Here is a 15,153-nt window from a genome sequence, read left to right on the forward strand (position 1 = left end):
ATTTAATTTTTAATTAAAACTTCAAGGGAAAATCTGGTCCTGGTACATTTTATCTGACACAGACAGGGTAGGAGGAGCACCTTGCACAGCTGGCAACCTTCCACACAGCTCTGGAGCTTTTCATGCAAAACTACAGTTGGAATCCCCGAGCCTTCAGTCTCCTGCAAAACAGCCCTGACAGGAGACGCGCTTCCCCATCTTTACTCTCGACTAACCGGTGGGCCTGGCATCACGCGTGACTCTCATTTGCAGAAAAGTTTCAGACTTTCCTGCTTAATTCTGCTCAGCAAATCTGACCCTCCCGTTTGCAAACCCTCAGCGATCCCGAGGCGGGATGCAGGGAGCAGAGCAGCGCCAGGGGCTCTGCCCGACCCCCGGCGCCGAGACAGGGAAACACCGGGCAGAGCACTCGGCCTCCTTCCTGACACCCGCCACGTTCCCGAACTGCACCCACACGGCTTCTCCCTCTCCTCAGGAACCTCACACCAGTAAACACGGAGACAGCTCTCGCTGGAGCAGCGTGGTGGCACTCATGAAGGGTGGCAGATACTCCACCGAGACTAGCGTTAAAGTCTGCACAGGGTTTATGTTTAACGTGGACAACACTCACCTCCAAGGGAAAGGAGAGGAGCAGCTCCCAGACACAGCCCCTTCCAACGGGACACCCCGACACAGCCCCTTCCAACGAAACACCCCGACGCAGCCCCTTCCAACGAAACACCCCGACGCAGCCCCTTCCAATGGGACACCCCGACACAGCCCCTTCCAACGAGACACCCCGACACAGCCCCTTCCAACGAGACACCCCGACACAGCCCCTTCCAACGGGACACCCCGACACAGCCCCTTCCAACGGGACACCCCGACACAGCCCCTTCCAACGGGACACCCAGAGAACACCCTGCAGAGACAGAACGCCAGGCTTGGCCCCGCGCCATGAGCTCCTCCCGCGCTGCCCCTTCGGCTGGCGCTAGAAGGGGACACCACGGCCATGGCGAAGGCAGCTCCGTCCTCACGCGAGAGCAGCTTCCCTAGGAAACATTGAATAGGAAATTCTCATCTTCTCCTTTGTGAGCCAATCAGGCGCCCAATTCACCAGACAACAATGCACCATCTTAGGGGGTGTTATCGCTGCTAATTGCTGGATGGCGTCAGCATTTATACCCCATTGACGTGCCTCTTGTTGAGAAGGGCTGGCACAGGGTTAGTCAGACAGGGATATTCAGATTGACAGGCATTTATATTTTAACAGAGTTGGAAAAAACAGAATTTCTTTTTCTATAGGCCACTTTTAAATAATGACAAAGCAGTTACTGACTTCCAGTAAGAACACCCTTCATTACCTCCACACGAGACTGTTTCAGTCTTTTTCCTCTGCCTGTAGGCCAGCCAGTTACCCTGTTCACTGTTGCACTGTTCGTTTTAATTTTACATTTTATTTTGCTAAGCAGCAGCTTTCTGAAACGCCAAGGAGAACATCTGCCTTCTCTCCATCACAGAGACAGACACAAAGGCATCTGTCACCATGAAGCTGTGTCAGCCACACACCCGCTACACTGAATAGTCAAAACCCTGCGTATCTCCAAACCGTTCACTCAGCGCGGGCCAACACGACGCGGGCAGAACACTTCCCAGCCCCTCCTGCTGTTCGTGGTGGAATCGTTACTTTTTTAATCCAGGAAAACACAAAGCTCCAACCTCCTGCTTCCTGAAATATCAAAATAATGTGGGTCTGGTTGCATTAATGACGCGTGGCTTGTGTGCGAGGGCATACGCAAGGCACACCGCTGCAGCCGTAGGAGTTCTAGTTAGGTAAAACAAAGTATAAAAAATGTAGGATTTTTTGCTTTCACAGAAAAATACGCTTCAACTAGTTTAAAAAAAAAAAAAAGTTCTCAGCCTAAACCCTCTTCACTGACCCCCCAAAGCATTCTAAACTTTTTTTTTTTTTTGAGGGGAAGTGGGGATGAAAATAATGGAAAGAACTAACAATACTTAGAGATTAAAGCAAGGGCCTTTCCTCTTCCTTTTACTTCCAAGTGACAAGTTCTTAACTTCTTCAGAAGAAAATGCCCGTATTCAAACAGCACCACAGGTCGCGCAGCGCTGTTACAGGCTTTACAGCAGCAGCAAAGCCCTTTCCTCTGACTTTCAGTGACGTACCTTTATTTAACTCGATGTTACTTTTCTTCATCGAACATTTTCTCATGGCACTAACAGTTACTGCCGTTGCTCTGGCTGCCTGTTGTTCCGTTTTCTACACTGATAGAAACACAACTGCTTCCAAAGCAAACCCAAAGTAACAGAACTGAGGTTCTTAACAGAGTTAAGGAAACTGAATTCCGTCTTACCTGCTGCCGTACAAGGAGTCACTGGTACCCCCTTGGCTTCCCGTCCGGAGCCGGGACACGGAGCGTCCAACGTGCCCATTGCTCTCGGGCAACTCCCTGGGTCGAGCCCTGGCTGCCTGTGGAGCGGCCACCTCCATGGAGCACACCTTCCGGAGGGGCTGGAGGAGACCCCTGCGCCCCACCGGCACCTCCCCACGCCGCCAACAGCCGCCGGGAAGCCACGTGCCCTCAGAAAGTGCTGCCAGGTAGGACACCATTCAAACGGGCAAGAGACAACCCCAGGTGAAAACCTCCGGCCACCAACCTGACTCCCCCGACCAGGGAAAATGCTGGTAAGACATTAACTGGAAGAGATGCCTAACTGAAGAAGAAGATTATTTGCTCTCATTATTCGGAGAGGGTAAGCCTGAGTATAGGCTAAGAACGAGGTCAGAATGCTCAACCCCATAAATGTAAAATGCACATAATTTTTAAAGATTGCACTACAGACATCGTCTACAATGCACCATCGCAGAGGGCTTTGGTCTGAACCACTCCTCTATCACTTCATGCATTTGCTAATTCGGCCTTCAGCTTCCCTCCAGAGCTGCCCCGCTCTACGCAACGGGATGTCATTAGTTCAAATGGTGAGTTTTCAGGTGGGAAATAAAGAAAAACCCAGTCCTGCAAAGCCACCACCACACAGAACGCGGTGTGATTCTAGGGCTCGTTTCAAAGATTTTTCATGGCAAGAAAGATTTCCTCAGAACAAAAAATAATGCTTTTGTTGTTGCCAGGCTTACAAATGCAGTCTGCGATGTGAGTCAAGCTATGACCTTTCAGGATGATGCAAAATCAGCAGTAATAAATCAAGCGGTGACTTTGCTGACATGCCTGTAACTTAAGTGATTAATGCAACAAATAAACAATTTCTGCTTGGAAATACAGGAAAGAGTGTGGGATTCTCCTGCTGCTCTGCCCTGTTAGAGCTGAACTCTGGATGCAGTTTTGGTCCTTCCAATTCTCACAGGAAATGTGAAAAATGCCTGGCCAAAGGCTGAGGATTAAAGTCAATAGCAGATCCACCCATAATACATCATTAACGGAAGAGAAGCTAATGAAGGCAAGAAGAAACGCTCTCCTATTTATACGAAAAGTTTGTTCCTTTTAACAGTTGCCCCATCCAGTACATGCAAGGGGCTCCAGGAAAGCCGGGGAGGGACTTTTTACAGGGGCGTGTAGTGACAGGATGAAGGGTAATGGCTTTAAACTGCAAGAGGGGAGATTTAGATGAGATCTCGGGAAGGAATTTTTCACCATGAGGGCGGTGAGCCCCTGGCCCAGGTTGCCCAGAGAAGCTGTGGCTGCCCCATCCCTGGAGGGGTTCAAGGCCAGGTTGGACGGGGCTTGGAGCGACCTGGGCTGGTGGGAGGTGTCCCTGCCCAGGGCAGGGGGTGGCACTGGGTGGGCTTTAAGGTCCCTTCCCACCCAAACCATTCTGTGATTCTATGATTCTATGACAGATCCTGCCTTCTCTCCATCCTGTCCCTCTGTGACATACACCGCACGCGGGTGTTGCTCTACAGCTCGTGGCTGACACAAAACCAGAGGAACTTGCCAGTGACTACATAAGTAAAATCTGCCCAAGCCTCCAAAATCTGCAAATGTACAGATAGTTCTTTGAGCTGACTTATTCTAAATTATAAAATAAGTTCTTCCCTTGAGCTATTAATAGCATAGAGATCTACACTCAGAACGCTGACTTCCAGAGCTCAACAAAAAGAAAACTGTGACTGTATCCAATTTGATTAGCTGCCCAGAATTTAGCATCTAATGCCGGTATACAGAGGCAATAAAGCATCATAGCTGCCAAATCTGTGATCTTCCTACTAGAGAATCATCATTTGGACTCCGGGACCTTTTTACGCTACTCCATAGCCATTACAAAAATTTGTTTTCTGCCGGTATAATATTAAGGAAAGGGTACAGACCACTGCTTTTATATTACTTGCACAAATCTCAACTGATTTGTCAGCTGTTTGTGCCACACAGATACCAAGGCATAAGTATCAAAGTGTTTCGGTGACTAGAGAGCTTTCTTGCTGCGCAGTCATTTCGGTTACAAGCCAGGTGAGCACCGGCGAGGCAGTTAACACCCATATCTCACCACAACTGTGCTACGCATTCACAGGACTCACCGAAATCACTGTATGAGGAAATATCTCACTCGAATTTTTCAGCAGCAAAATTAAAATCAGGTTATTCTAAATAATTACATTTGGAATTAATTCTGCTCTTGAGCCATTTAGCCTCACATTTTCAAGTCTTTCTACACAGCCACAAACCAGATGCGTTCATTTTTAAAATAAAGAAAAAAGAAAACAGATTCTTGGGAACTGAAGGAACACAAAACAAAAAAACCCAGGGCTGGGAGACCAGCATCAACATTTTGAGAGTTGAGAAAGCTACAACCTAACCGAGTCGTCAAACTGATGAAAAGTACAGATTCTCTCCTCAAGAAACCTCCGTTGCTTAGCTTTGCAGCCCTCGTGTGGGAATTAGCTACGCTATAACCTCAAACCAAAACACTTCAAGAACTTCCACGCAGGATGGTGTTGACGGAGCACAGGGAACGTTCATTAAGATACAGGATCCCATCATAAAGCTTCCAGATATTTATTTTTTTTTTGCTTGTGGGTGAGAAGTCTGCTTAAGCAAGTTTATTGGTCTAACCCCTCCGTAGGTACAAATTAAGAAAGCTCCTCTCCTTCCTGAGAGCGCTGGAAAAGTTGGGTGACAAAAGAGAAGTAGCACTTAATTTCTGCAATGGAGTGAAAGGCAGAAGCAGAAATCTGGCTGGCCAACCTACACTGCCTGTGATCCTTTGAAACCCTATAGCTAGAGCAACCCAAGAGGAAGCCCCAGAATAGAAGGAAATTGATGGTAAGCCTCAGGAGAACTTCCCACAGATAGACAGACCTGGACCAGAGAAAGGGATGTGCTAAGCCCTGCCAACAGCCAAGGAAAGGAACTGAAGCTCTTAGGAGGAACGTAAGCTGCTCGACGCCAATGACAATACCTCTGATGGGAAAACTCCCAACCCGGGGCATCCTCCATCCGTTGCTCCTAAAGCCTCAAACAGAAAGCCAATTTCCTTAGAGGTGTCTTTCCTGGCTCTCCTCCAGGTTCCTCTTCTTCTGGCACTTCTGCTTCTCTTCTGCCCCTTCATATGCCCCATCTAGAATGGAAACAGGGGAGGAAAAGAAAATGTTAGCATGGTAGGACAAAAGAACGGAGCTTCATTACAACAGAGAGTTGGGGCAGTGGGCAACGATTTAAAAAGGATTTCAGTTTATTTGCTCTTCTCTCATAACTGAAGTTTTGTACTTTTTTTTTGTGAAAAGTTTAACTGGGGAAAACAGCCAATGACTACACTGTGAAAGTTCAGTAAAACACAAAAATGTCACTAACACCACTACATAGTCCAACAAATTGCAGGTCATGGCAACTTACTTATACGTTGTACTCGGTTCATGAACAGTTCTCTTGTATTTCACTCAGGAAATGGACAAAAAGAGTTTTTTTTCCTCCTCGGGAGTACATTTATAATATATGGTCAGAACTAATTAAGGAATGTTTGTTAATTAAGAATTAAAAAAAAAAAAAAAAAGTCCAGTTCTTACCCTGGATCTCCATTTTTAGGTCTGTTCTTGCTTCTTAATTCTTCTGTTCCATTTCCAAGGTCAACACACACCTTCCTGTTGCAAATGAATACAAACCTCTAATTCTGGGGGACAGAAATGTTAAATTTCAGTGCAGGCCTTGGAGAACAGAACCGATGTTATTTCTTGCCACTCTCAGGCTGGATCGCTAGGTTGTATTACCCCGATTTCCAACTGTGCCAACAACCCCAGCTTAACGTGGACTCGAATGTCTGAGGGAGCGGCACGCGCTCACCGTGAAACAAACAGTGAAGCTTCCAGCAGTCAGACTGGTCACAAACGACACAAGCCTCAAAACCAGAAACTCATTTTTAAAAAGCGCACTCGGGTAACTTTTTCCTTTTCTGTATTCCTTTTCCACAAGAACAACAAAGCTCTTTTGTGACTCCTCACTATTTCAGGTGATTTGTTACACAAAACCTAATGCTCCTGCTGGTAAGCACGTTTTCCAGTACATACTCGCAAGAAAAAGCAAAACTGAAACAGCAAGCATTTAAAAGTTAACAACAGATTTATTTAATCCTTTTTTACACACATAAATTTTTTAAAATACATGCTTGATGTAAGATTGTCTTCACATTTTAAATCAGACTCCTTTCAGAATTCCAAAACCCCGTTTAAGACATCGAGAAAGTCTGGCTTAGAGCATCCAAAGTTGGGCATCCCAAAATCGAAGGCAAATGAATTACTCTAACCACTTCTGAACTCCCTGTCCAAACTAATTAAAAGGCATTAACAGACAATGTTAGAGATGAGATATACCTGTATCATCTCCAGTACTTGTGCTATTCTGCTGCCTCGCTGACTCAGCCCACACCGCTCTGGCTGTGCCAGGCACTTACTCAGCAAAAGAGACTCTACCAAGCAAAGCTCAGACAATGGATGGAGGCGGAGATGACGTGACTTTCTTTGGCTTCACTGGAGGTCTGTGGTACAGCCCGTGTGTTCTGCCTCAATCCATCTTCCCATCTCTGTGACTATTACGGAGAGGACAAAGTCGCTTAAATAAGCAGTGTTTTTAAAAATCACAATAATTAATTACGTTAATCTCCAAACTGTGAGAGCTGGAACATAACATTTTGGCTTAGAAAATTTATGAAGCCACGGCCACCTACTACTACAGCAACAAAATAATTTAAAACCAGTCATTTGGTCATATTCTGAAACAAAGTTCTGCCGCGTGTCCTCGTGGCGTGTCAGCCCCCTCCTGACACTCCAGTGACATTTAAAGCACATTCTTTTCCAGTATCTCAGATCAACAGCTATGTTGTTATCCTCCGTTCCTAGCTGATTCGTAAGCAGTGGATATCTTGACGTTATCCACCAGAATCTCTTAATGACATTTCCAAACACTAAGCGCAGGAAGCTAAATTAAGTAACAGATAGTATCATTGTCGGAAGTGAAACTAGAATATCTCCAGCAACGGGGAAACGCTGCGCACACGTGGGTCGACTCGCTCCCTGTTTCTCCCTTGCGAACCACAGCGTGGTTCCAAAGAAGCCTACCTTCCGTTCGTAATACTTGACTGCTAAATCGTCAAGTTGGCGCCTGAATTCCTATTCAACAAAACGCAGTTAACAAGCAACTGAAATGCCTTACCCTGGGATTTGCGAGCGCACCAGTCACACAGGGTATCAGGCAGCTGGTGGGGATGATGCAGCCACATACATACCCCAGCCGCTGCCCTGCTGGCCTCGTGGGGCAGAGCACGCACAGCTCGCTCCTTCCTAACCACTGCCCTGGAGAGAAGCAAAAAGCACAAATACTGCCTAACTACATGCAAGAGACATACAATAGTAAACATTTTAATTAGGGGGAAATTGTCTTTATATCTATACGTGACCCAACAATCGTAATGTTGTGACATTTATGCTGGCTATCATCTCAAAGCATTCCCAACTTCGTACCAACAACTGTATTGCTCTAGCAGCTGTGGGGTGGAACTCGAGTACGAGCTGTTCATTAAAAGCATGCATGACCCCTGCGCAAGGGTGATTTAGACAATGAAGGACACAAAGGAAGTTGAACAATAACTTTAGGAAGGTAGGATGAAATAAATTAAAAAAAGAAAAAAAAAGAAAAAAAAGAAAACAGTTATTACAAAGAAAACAAAAAGCGATGCAAAACTTTTCTCAGGGCTTTGGTTTAGTGTGCCATCTGAAAAATAACTTTAATTACATGGTTGTTAATAGTGCCAAAGTTTGACATGGATTGACATAATTGGAAGAAAGACCATTACCTATGGTAGTCACTGATACCACCTCCCTGAATACATGGACTTTCTTTGAGTTTTCCTTTTAAAGTGCAACCACAAGGGCAGTGCCTGATCACGGAGAACCCATACGATCAACGCACAACCAAAAGGACGTATCTAAAGTCTCTGCTGCGCTAATTTCTAAAGAGTTCCAAAATTGCTACTATTTAAACAAAAGGACAGTGATCCTTTGCTCATGACAACAATAAACAAATGCAACACTTTTACATAGCCTGTCCATGAAGACTATGAACAAATGACCTAGACAGGCATCCAACTTGTCACATTCCTTTGATGACGCGAATTCCTGCCATTCCTTTTAACAGCAGCCTGACAGCCAGCTCCTGCAGCGACATCGCTGGGGGTTCTGGCCAAGAAAGAAGTGCAGATGCAGCCCTGTACCATGTCTACCTGCCCACCTGGCCGACCATGCCTACCTGCCCATGCCCACCTGGCCATGCCCTCCTCCCGGCTTCAGAGACACTCTGCAAAGCAGCAAACCTTACTCCAGCTCCTCCTATTTCAACCAGGTACTTATATAGCATTGTTATCGAAAAGTATTGCTCGCAGGAAAGGAAACACCAAAATCTACCAAGAATCTCCTGTGGTGCACGTACACACTGCTGAGAGCAGGGAGGGAGACACGTTAGAACTGCCCAGGAGCATGAAAACACATTTCTTCTGTTTGCATTACTTCCAAAATAATAATGGAAAATTACGCTCAGACCTTTTCCTTCTCCCCCCACCCCCCTCCCTCCACAGGTCAGGACTGAATTAAGAATGCTTTATAACAACAGAACCTCTACTGTGGCTTAATTACAATTATTTCATTCATAAACAGCTTGCATAGAAATGTGGATCTCCTGTTTTAAGTAAACTTCAATACTGGTGATTTCACTGACGCAGAAGGATAAAACGCACGCAGTGTGGTTACTCACAATGGCAAGGCTGCCTTAGAGGATTAAAACCCCTCATCCCCTCCCCCTCCAAAAAAAAACCCAAACCCAAACAACAAAAAAACCCAAAACAAAGCTGCAAGTATTAAAAGAAAAGCCAACAGTCCCTGTTTAGGAAACAGGCAATTCAACAGGAGCCGCCGGTGATGTCATTGCATTTATAGGTTGCCTGAGTCACAGGTTCCTGAGGAAGTGGTAACACCTACAGAATTACTGTGTAAAAGTCAGACTTTGAAGCATGAAATGAAAATAAAGACACTTAAAGACAAAGCAAAACCCCCAAGCAAAAATCGTACCCTACTTTATAGATTTCCTTGCCTCTTACATGAATTTGAAAGAAGTCTGCCACTAGAAATTAATTTGCTTGTTCATCCACATCCCTCCCTTACCAGCGAGGCACCGAGCGCTGGGTGGGGTGGGGGGAAGATGTTGATGGGGAGAGAAAAAAAAAGAGAGAGGGGAAGGAAACAAAAAGGACACCAGTTCACTAGCTGTCAAAAACTGGAGTTCAACTGCATTCAGAGTGCGCCAGACTTGGAACCCCCCTGGCCCTCGCTTTTCCTGCAAGCATATTGACACGATGTGGAAACAATTTTAGCAGCGTTTCTTCACACAGTTTTAGCCCATACTGGTTTTGATTTAGAAAGTAAAATCATTCCAGGAACAGGAGGCCAGCTTGCGTTTCAAAGGCCGCGGGCTGCGGCAGCACCGCCTCGCAGCGATGCACCGACTCCAGCTCCTGAAGAGGGTGCACGCCTTAGACCAAAACTGAGGAACGCGCTACCGACCTCCTCCAAAAGAATGAAATCAGAATAATCTCTCCCTATTCTTATTTCAGTAGTGCATAATAGCATTTCACTAACAAATCAAACAATGAATCATTCTGCTGAGATCTTACAAAAGCGAATGACCTGGTGCCAAAAAGCAAACTGAAGTTACACACAAGCCTAAATTTTTGGATGCTCAAAGGCTACCGAGGCAGCAATCCACAGCCAAAGAATCTGAGAACAGAAAGTAACTCTACGGGAAAGAAGTTACAAAGAATAGTTTGGTTTTTTTCAAATTGTGCTTTTGATTTGCAGCAGTACAACACTGCATGTACTTCTCCTGTTAGCTTACTAAAATATTTTTTTAAGAAGTTATTTGAAAATTTTAGCATTTAAAATGACATGCACGTGACCTTCAGTTCCAGAAGCAAAGTCCATTGTACTTTCTATCCATGTCCTATATAAACAGCTATTCAAAGAACAAGAGGAAACAGGCATTTAGGCCGCTATAGTAGATGGAAAGAAAGTGCGTACTCCATGCCAGCCAGGAAACACAACACGTTTGTTTTTAGAACTCCTGACTGCCCCTTTTTATCCCCAAGCCCAAGGAAGCGCCTGCAAGAAGCGACAATGGCAAGGGACTACGGGCCTCATCCCACAGAAAGAACCCATGCTATTTCATTAGCAAAGTTCAGACAAACAGCTGAGGCGTTCTGCAAATCTTTTCAAAGGATGTCCTAAATAATTCCACCGGATTTGAAAAAGATGCTATGGTTAAGTCGCAACAGGCAGATAATATCGTCAATTATCGAGGGCAACAATCAGAACCTGAAATTATAGATCGTTGGAGTTCTCATCCGCACCCTTATCCTGGGCTGAGATCATGTGAAATTAGGTGAAAAAACTGCTGCCCTAAGATACAGAATACCTTAAGGTACTTAACATCATTGCTACTCACGTTTATTGCTATGAATTCTTTCGGGAGTAGCTTCAGTTTCCCTTCCGCAGTGCCAATTTCCTTGGCCAGGTTAAAATAATCCCCAAGTGACTCAGTCCAATGACTTCACTACAACCTGGACAAAACACCAACCACCGGCTGGTGGAAGAATACAGGCTGCTGGATTTCAGCTACCCTACTTAAGAGAAAAGTGGCTACAAATTAGCCCAAGCCGCAGCCTATTTTGGTTAACACTACATGTCTTCAAACAACACTCAACAACACTTCAACAAAACAATGGGTCGGAGCAACAGACCCGTCTCTTGGACCCAGGATAACTGAGAATAAAAAACACAGCTACTCTTTGCCAAGTACATATATCCGATTTCCACACATTTTACAGTTGAGGAATTAAATAAAAGTTTAAGAAACCTAGGAGCAGTGCTACCGCAAAGCAAGGAGTGCCGTGGTCTGTCCATGCATCACTCACGGCTCACTATGAAGAGTCACTGGGGTCAGTGGCACTGGACAAAAGAGTATCAATAAATGTAAAACGCGACTGAAAATGCTGTCAACAAATTGTTAGGGGTTTTTATTTCAAAACCTGTCAAGCACTGCACAGATACGAAAATGAACTTTTCAGAAATTACTACACTGGATAGCTGAAGTGGTAATAGAGAGGGAAAGTCTATATTAATTTCAAACCTAAAGCATTACCTGTGTGGTGCCACGGTATTTGTAAACACCGTTAGGGTTCTGGAGAAGGTCCAGGCAGCGGCAAGGGAAAGAGAGCTGGAACTGAGACAGGCAGACAGGTAGGTTTTTCATAGGTGAGGAATTTACACGTTGCCAGAGTGGGACAGTCCAAAGTCCTCCGAGTGTGGTATCCCTGTCTTTTAAAACAGTTAATCCAGGTGCTCTAAAGAGAAAAGGTGCACAACACCCTCTTGAAGGAAAGCTTCATTTTGGCAGGATATGCATGAGCACATCGTCTGCACCGAAAATTAAAAAAAAAAAAAAAAAAAGAAGAAGAAGAAAAGGAATTAATGAAGTGAAGCCATGTCAAAAGAGTCAGAAAAAAAATGGTAACAGGCTCAGGATCTGGACATCTTCCAGGCTAAGTTTCTTAGGAAGTCTTCTAAAGCTTACCATGTTGCAAATATTTCTTTCACGGCTCCCGTTGGAGTACAATTGCTTATTTGTTTCTAAGGAAAGGATCGCACTATTATTTAAAAAAACAAAAAAACAAAAAAAACCCACCAATAAAACCCCTAAAAAATTTGGTACAAAAATTTGGAAAAGGAAAAATCCCACCATCTACCTGTTCACATTCACTTCTGCTTTTGTGTACTCTTAAGGCAAAGCTGCAGTAGAGCCACCACTGAATCAACGAACCGCACGAGAACGCCTATTCGCACTGGAGACCGCGAGCTGGACTTGCACTGCACAACAGCTGGCAGAATGACAAGAGAGGTTGACTATGTGTTAGTTTGCAACATATTTATTTTTGAAAGAATGTGAGCTATCCTTCCTATTCCCATAAGAATAGAGAGTTAGGACTCTCCTTGAACTCTTAAGAGACTGTTATACTCTGAAGAGAAACTATACAAAAATATCCTCATGGATTCGGTCGTGGTGCTTCATGATTCTTTAAGAAACAGGCAGAGTTGCTCTTCATCAAAAGCTGGTATCAGAAGCTTAGTGATCTTTTCATGCATTACTGGCATTAGTGAGAATCCCGCATCCCAAAGCCTGTCCTCAGTCACACCTCGGTAATCTCACTGTCTTTATGATCTGGCTTGAGAAAAAGGAAGAAACCTCAAAGGGAATTTGGGAGCTGGGTGAACTCTTCATGGCCCAACCCTGTCCCAGAGTAGTGCAATGACGAAGTCGCTAGTGGTGGGCTTGGCAGCGTTAGGCTTACGGTGGGACTCCATGATCTTAAGGGTCTTTTCCAGCCTACATGATTCTGAGATTGTATCAGCAATTCCAATTAGACTGGTTAACATCCATTTAGAAGGAATTTGTTCAGTGAGAGGGAGAAACAAGTCCTATGACATCATTCTACAGACCACAGTGAAAAATTCAGAAATATGTAAAACCCATTTCAGTAAGAGTTTTCTGTGAAAGCACAAGTGAGAACTTATGAGAAAATGCTTATATATGGAAAAATTATTCAATTTTGCTAATATTGTCGTGCATATATTTAAGGTGAGCAGCCAAATCTTACACAAAGAAATAGAATTAGAAAGAACGTTATAAGGAAGTGGAATATCAAAGATGACAAAAATGAAATTTTAGTTTATGTCACTGGACTTCTCTGAGGACACAATACCAAAGCCATACAGAACACAGGGAAGGGAAAAGTATTTTTCCAGGCTCAAGCTCAATGATTTTAAGGTCTGGAGTAATCACCACAGTTTCCTTTGATGTGCCAAAATAACTATTGTGCTGTTGACTTCTACTGAAGCAGAATCTCCCTATAGTTTCACGGGAGTCACCAGCCTCCGAGGAATACAAATCCTATGGTTCCATTCCTTGGTGATTTTCTCGACCAACCTGTCCGGGCCATCATGAATCCTTCTTCACAGATGTAAATGTAATTTTCAAATTTGTGCCCTTTCCCCGTCATTGAGCCCAACCTTGAAGACTTAAGACTCAAACTAGCCCATGCTCCATGGAATATATTCTCGTGTGGGCTGAACCACCTGCTGGCTTTAATGGCGCTAAAATGATTACTTGTGATATAAAGGGCGTGCCCTAAGTGAAATTTATTCCCGATCAACAGACTACGACACAGGCGAAGAGGATTTAACAGCAGATTGTGAAAGCAAGGATGAGAGCCAAGTGAGGGCTTTAAAGAAGAAAACTCATACAGAATCTCAAGTTCCTCACTTCCGTGAACGTGGTACTACTCCATAACAACTTCTAGACATCAGCCAGCAAACACATTGAAGGGATGGCACTGAAGAAAAACTCTAGTCAGCAGAAGTGTGAAAGCAAAACAGAAACTACCATTCCGTGAGTTTCTATAATACTCAAGCACACAAATGATGTCAACATCTCTTCGTTGAGATCCGTGGTCTTCTAACACTACTAGATGTCCCCAGATGTGATATGCAGGTGTCACAGTTGCCTTCTGTGAGATACGGTCCCACCCGCACTGCCATATAATGCCATTACCTTTCTGTTAGATATTTTAGGAAGATGAGCAGGTTCCTCTGAGGCTGTTCAGTCCCAACAGATTTGGTTTATACCTGAAAACCCACGGTAGCTTTCGGGTTCTACAATGAAAATATGAGTTTGGGCTCTTCACTGATGCCTAGGACATCATGGCAGCACAAATAAAATTTAAATGCTACCTCCTTCATGAAGCGAGGTAAAGTTTAGCTTCTTCCATTAAACCCAATAACTGGAGCTGAGGACTGAGCCGAAATCCTGCCACTAAGTACATACGAGCCAGTAAATAAAGCCAGTCACAGTTTTATCTGTTAATAGTATTTGAGTGTGCACTCATTCATTTGAGGGGATTCTCATGATTTCTCACTCAGTAAATGCCTAAAAATTGAGTAAAAGCAAAATAAGAACAATTCTGGTCTGCAAGGAGAAAGAAAACAACATTATAGTTAGACAACGGAAGTTATTCCAAGTCAAACTGAAGTGTTTCTGAACATCAGAGACATCTGGGAAGCATATGTACAGGAAACAGCTCAGCCTGAGAGAGTTGTATGTTACTGAAATTACAGAGGTAAGGAAACATTACATTAACCCTGAGTTTTGAACCTTTCGATCTTGTATACTTCTGCAGTTAAAGAGATACCTTCATGTAAAGCTACACGATAAGCAGAGTTTCAGATATTTAAAATAATTATTAATGTTTATCACATTTGAGAGAGATGTCTAGTTTTCAAGCTTTATGTAACCAAAAACTGCAAAGAGACTTTTACACTCCACGGTCAGCAACTCCAAATGATAAAAATGCAGATGATTCCCTTTAAACCACCCTGGTACTGATTCAGGATTCCGGCTGGACTATGGCACGGCTAACAACATGGAAGGCATTATGTACATTAACAAACTGCTTTAAAATCGACACGGCATGTTATCAATCTTATTGTTCATCACCTGACCACCAAAAGATCGGTTTCCTATGATTACCAGTCTTTCAAAAAATATATTTGATCCA

The sequence above is a fragment of the Chroicocephalus ridibundus genome, chromosome 10, assembly GCF_963924245.1.
Source record: "Chroicocephalus ridibundus chromosome 10, bChrRid1.1, whole genome shotgun sequence".
NCBI classification, from domain to species: Eukaryota; Metazoa; Chordata; class Aves; order Charadriiformes; family Laridae; genus Chroicocephalus; species Chroicocephalus ridibundus.